This window comes from Grammomys surdaster, unplaced genomic scaffold (assembly GCF_004785775.1).
Source record: "Grammomys surdaster isolate TR1022 unplaced genomic scaffold, NIH_TR_1.0 279, whole genome shotgun sequence".
Lineage (NCBI taxonomy): Eukaryota > Metazoa > Chordata > Mammalia > Rodentia > Muridae > Grammomys > Grammomys surdaster.
Genome location: NW_021604720.1, coordinates 12,274,026 through 12,279,458, shown reverse-complemented (window position 1 = coordinate 12,279,458; position 5,433 = coordinate 12,274,026).

The window sequence follows — 5,433 nt, the reverse complement described above, 5'->3', positions numbered from 1 at the left end:
GATCCCCTCCCCTCCTCTCCTCTCCTCTCCTCTCCTCTCCTCTCCATCTCTATCTCTTCATGGTCCCTACCTGCAAGCCCCAGCCTGGAAACTCAAACTCTACCTCTCTCTATTCCCTCCAGTAACTGGCTGTCACCTGTTTTATTTAACACATAGCTTTAAATTGGGGAGCAAGGATACACAATGAAGGCTGGTATACGTGGGGATCTGCTCATCTTGGAGCAACCAGATCTTTGGGTACAGAATTTATCATTTGAATACAAGCTGCACCAGACCAACCCCCTACATATGACAGCAACAGGAGAGGGAACCGGTACAGAGGACCTTCTCCTCATGTCTTCCCAGTATTTCAGCCACATCTGTTGACTGACCTTCTGTCAGGGGTAAAGTAGCCATACTCTCCTGTTAGAACTTCCACATGAGTTCTCAAAGAGACAACAGACAAGTGGCAACCAGCTCATAGTCCCCTGGCTTTTCACCTTGCTTGCCTTGATTTGTGTCTAGAGGACATAGGAACATTTATTCCCCAACTATCTCTCCAGAAGACACTGTAGTATCTCATGCTTGTAATCTTGACTCTAATTTCCACCCTGTTGGCTTAGACTGTCCACCAACAGTTCCTTCTAAATCATCCTTTTTCTTTTTTCTACTTCTGATATATATTTATTGGAGACTTCTATTTTTAGCTTGTCTGAAGGGGGTGGGGTAAGTAATGGGAATTCACAGGATTTATTGTTCAAATTACTTCTCTGGCTCTCGCGCCAACTCCCATCAGAGCTTCTGACAGTGGCATTGTGTTTCTTATTTATTAGAGTTTCAAGCGCTCTATTGGGTAGTTTATGAGCTTCCCCTAATGTCTCTGCAACATGCACGACAGCTTTAGGAAATTGGTCACAGGTCAGATGCGGCCGATCTTCGGACTGAAATCACTGAGAGCCTTAATTCCACACAGAGATTGCTGGAGGCCTTGAAAAAAAAGAAAGAAAGAAAAGAAAAGGAAGACAGGGGAGACGGATCGATTTGTAAAGTGTTTGCCATGCAAATATAAGGAACTGAATTCAGATGCCCAGCGCTCATGTAAAAATCCTAGCAGAGCAGTACAGAGCTGGAATGCCAACACTGGAGAGGCAGAGACCGGAGGACTCCAGCGGCTGACCGCTAGCCTAGCTGAGTTAGTGTGCTAGAGGCTCATGAACCTGCAAAACCTGCCTCAAAAAATAAAGTAAGGTGGTGAGCAACTTAGAAAGAGGTGAGACATCAACTTTAGGCCTCCACACCCACACACAAACTTGCGTACAAACATACACACATGGACATACAAATACATGCATGTACATGAACACATACACACAATTTTTAAAAAGATCAAAGAGAGACTAGTGTCGGGTGTTAGCTCCTGTGTAAGATACACAAGTGAAGGATTGTTTAACCTCCACACTAAGGCCCAAAGTGAAAGTCAAAGATATATTTACAAATATTTGCAAGCCACTGTGTCTCCCACAACTGTCCCAGGACTTGCAGCTCACTCTGCAGCTACTAAATCATAAGCAGGCTTTTGAGAGACATCTCCCTGAACTGTGTTCACTTTTTACTAGCCAGAATCTCATCAAGACACAAGAACAACCAGTCACAGAATGGTGTAGTCAATTGTATACTTTTCCCTAGTTGAAACCCCTGGACCCTGTGACCCTGAATTTTGTGTAGAGTCACAGCCTGCATTGCTCCTGACCTTGAGTGGAAGATTAACTGAGATTTTTCAAGCTTGTTGCCTAAGCGAATGCATTTTCTCTGCTCTAAACGTCTGCCCTATGTAAGCATTAGCAAACTCCTATTGGTCCTTCAAGGCTTCATCCTCCAAAATGTGTGTTAGTATCCTCAGCATCATGGTGTCGGCACTTGAATCAGGGAACTAGGCTAATGTCTGCTGTTTGGTTTGTCAACTTGACACACAGACTAAAGTCATCTGGGAAGAAGAAACCTTGGTTACCAAATTGGCTCCATCAAACTGTTTATGACACATCTTCTTGATTAATAGTTGGTAGGAGAAAGCTCAGCCCACTGTGGGTAGTGCCATACCTGCTGCAGATTGTCCTGGGGTGTATAAGGAAGAAGTCTTCATACCCAGTGAGAAGCAAGCCAGTAGCAGCAGCATCCTTTCATGACCTCTGCTTCAGTTTGTGCCTCCAGGTTCCTGCCCTGCTTGAGTTCCTGCTTTGGCATTCCTCAGGGAAGGACTGTGATCAGACTACTAAGCCAAATACACCCTTCCCTCCTCAAGTTGCTTTTCACCATGCTGTTCACCTCAGTAATAGAAAAGAACCTGAGGTGTCCTGCTGTGGTGTAAGTGGATTCCTGGTTTGTTTGTTTGTTTGTTTGTTTGTTTGAAGTGTGTTTGGCTCGTGTTCTCTCCCCACCCCACCCCCTGTCTCACACACATCATTTAACACTTTCTACCATGTAATGATGCTGCAACCTGAAGCCTTCACCAGGTGCAGCTCTTTGATCTTGGACTTCCTAGCCTCCAAAACCAAAATTTGTTACAAATTAACCAGCCTATGACATTCTGTGACAGAAACACAAAGCAGGTAAGACGCCTTACAGCTTCCTCTGGCCTGGAAGACCTCTGAGCACCCACTTCCGTTGTACAGCGTGATCACATTGCCTGCTGGTCATGTGTGACTCATTCTCTCCAGATAGATTCTTCTATGGAAGGGGTCATGTCTCACCACGTATCCCCACAAGCCCTCATTCATCATTGCTAGTCCCCATGTGTGGCCAAATAGAAAGCTGGAGGCAAATGAATGGATGTGTTTTACAGAATCCAAACTTGGGTCTGCAAGCTCAATGGAAAGCAGAGAACAAACACAGAGATTTAGAGAAAACAGAATAACCTCTGAGCAAATAAAGTGTGGTTGAAAATAAGGACTAGACAAGGAGCTGAGACAGGGACTGCAGAAGTGGCTCTGGCACTAAAAATGTCCCAGGTGACTTAGGGAGTCACTTCCATCTCTAGCTTCTCGCTGTTCAATATGGTATAACCCATTTGCCTCTAATACACCTTCCAGTTGCTTCCTTGCTATGCCACTGGTGGCTGGCTATGTGACATGTACCCAGACTTTGGCTACTCTGTGGGTTCTTCTTTCTTCCACCCTCTCCATCCCTCTACTTTAACCCTTTCAACCCCTCTAACACTAGATAGGAAGGAAAAAAGGATAGAAGGGGAAGGCGGTGATGTTATCATTAGACTACTTCCTGATGATTGGGGGCCCATAATTCTTTGGGGCAAGTTTGATCTTCACCAGCAGACTATCTAATTTCTTCTTGTTGTTGTTTGTGCAGGACGACTTAACCGACAGTCCGCCACCAACCACCGTATGGGGCTCTAACATTTGTATACCCTCTGAAAAGTTCCCAGAATTCCAAACATCACATAACTGCAGCAACTATCTTCAGCTGGCCAAACTACGCCTCTGATAGCGCACAAAGCAAATCATAGTCAGCTGCTGTGGACAGTCTGAAGCAGCCCCATATCCCACATCTGGGATTAAAACCAAAACATATATTATTTCTGTGTTTTTAAAGAAACCAAACTTCTCATGACAGTGACAGGTATTAACAGGCATCAGAGGGGAGAAATTTGGATTCAACTTGCTTCCAACATTCAGATAGATACTATGTAGACTCTTCGTCAGTGCCTCATTTTTGCCTCAAGCTCTCTTAGCCACTGTGGTGTTGATATAAAGAAGGTTCCTTGGGTGTTATCGCCCCCTATACATTCCCAGGTTGGTGTCCTCTAGTTACTAAGTCACTCATTCCTTCATTCATCCATTTATCTATCCATTCACTCAGCCACCCACCCACTCAACCATTCCTCCACCTATCCTTGTAGCCAGTCAACAAATATCAGAGTGTCCTAATGTACCCAACATGGCACCAAGGTCTCAGGTGATACCACCAGTCAAACATTGTGGTGTGGGTAGTATGTACACCAGTCTCGACCTTGGAGAGAAATAAATGAATTCATGAGCGATTCTGGCAGAAATCTTTGCTCAAATGCCTTTGTCAAACATCTTCATTGTGTGTGGGAAGGGTGAAGCAGGTTCCCGGCGCCCACAGAAGTAGTATGTGGTGACCCAGGAATGGGGAGACTTCAAATCTGTGAAGGCTTTCTCCACATGCTAGGGTCAGCCTGCAGCAAAGCTGTCCTATACAGTTACAGGAAGCAGGTATCTGCCTTACCTGGGAGACCGCTGGCTGGAGAGTGGTCTGCAAATGAAATGGCCCGCCAGGGAAGGTAATGAGTTTTCTGGCACTAGACATGATTGCACAAGGGCTGGATAATCATCCTTTGCCGGGGCTGTCACAGAGGGAATTCAAGCATGGGAGGGAGGAGCCAGGCAAGGTGATCTTCAAAGTTCCCTTTCCACTTGGAAGTTTCAGACATCTGGGAGAATGACTATCCGGTGTGTCCCTTCTGCACATAGCCAGGCCAGCAATGTTTGCCTTCCCATAGCCCAAGCTTCCAATGCAGCAGCAGATCAGATGCAAAAAAGACGCCAGCCACTCCACCAGGCAAGCTACTCTGTGTCTATCTATGAAATCAGCTTAGCTGCAAAAATCTTGGACAGAAGATCCAGGGTTGGGGACACTGCTGTTGGTAAAGGTTTTATAAGCATGAGGATCTGAGCTGTATCCCAAGACTCCATGTTGCTGGGGTTTTTTGTTGTTTGTTTTTTGTTTTGTTTTTGTTGTTTTTTTTGTTTTTTTGTCATCCCCCCCCCCCAAGTAGTGGTACATCTCTTTAATACCAGCATATGGGAGGCAGGGCAGATATATGTCTGTGACTTTAAGACCTACCAGGTCTACATAGTGACTCTCATGCTAGTTGGGCCTATATTGTAAGACCTTGTCTCAAGAATAAATAAGAAATAAATTTTAAAAACCAAGCCAGGGGCAGTGAGATGACTTAGTGGGTAATGGTAGCTGCGATCAAATCTAACAACTTGAGTGTAATCCCCAACACCTACATTGTGGAAGGAAAGAGTTAACCTCTGACCGCCACACACACCTTGTGGCACCACCCCATCCCACCCCCACACAAATAAGTAAATAAATAAACAAACAAATGGAAGTTTTAAAGAAGGGTTCAGGGTCATCTTCAGCAACAGAAAGACTTTGAGGCCCTCCAGGCCTACATTTGACCCTGTCTCAAAACAAACAAATTCATAAGTGATAGTGTGATTGTATTTCCAGCACTGAGGCACTGAGGGAGGTAGAGACAGGTGGATCCCTGGGACTTTCTGGACAGTCAGTCTACCCTACTTAACAAGGTATAAGGCCAGAGTCTGTATTTGTGTGTGTTTGTGTGTGTGTGTGTGTGTGTGCCAGAGAGAGAGAGAGAGAGAGAGAGAGAGAGAGAGAGAGAGAGAGAGA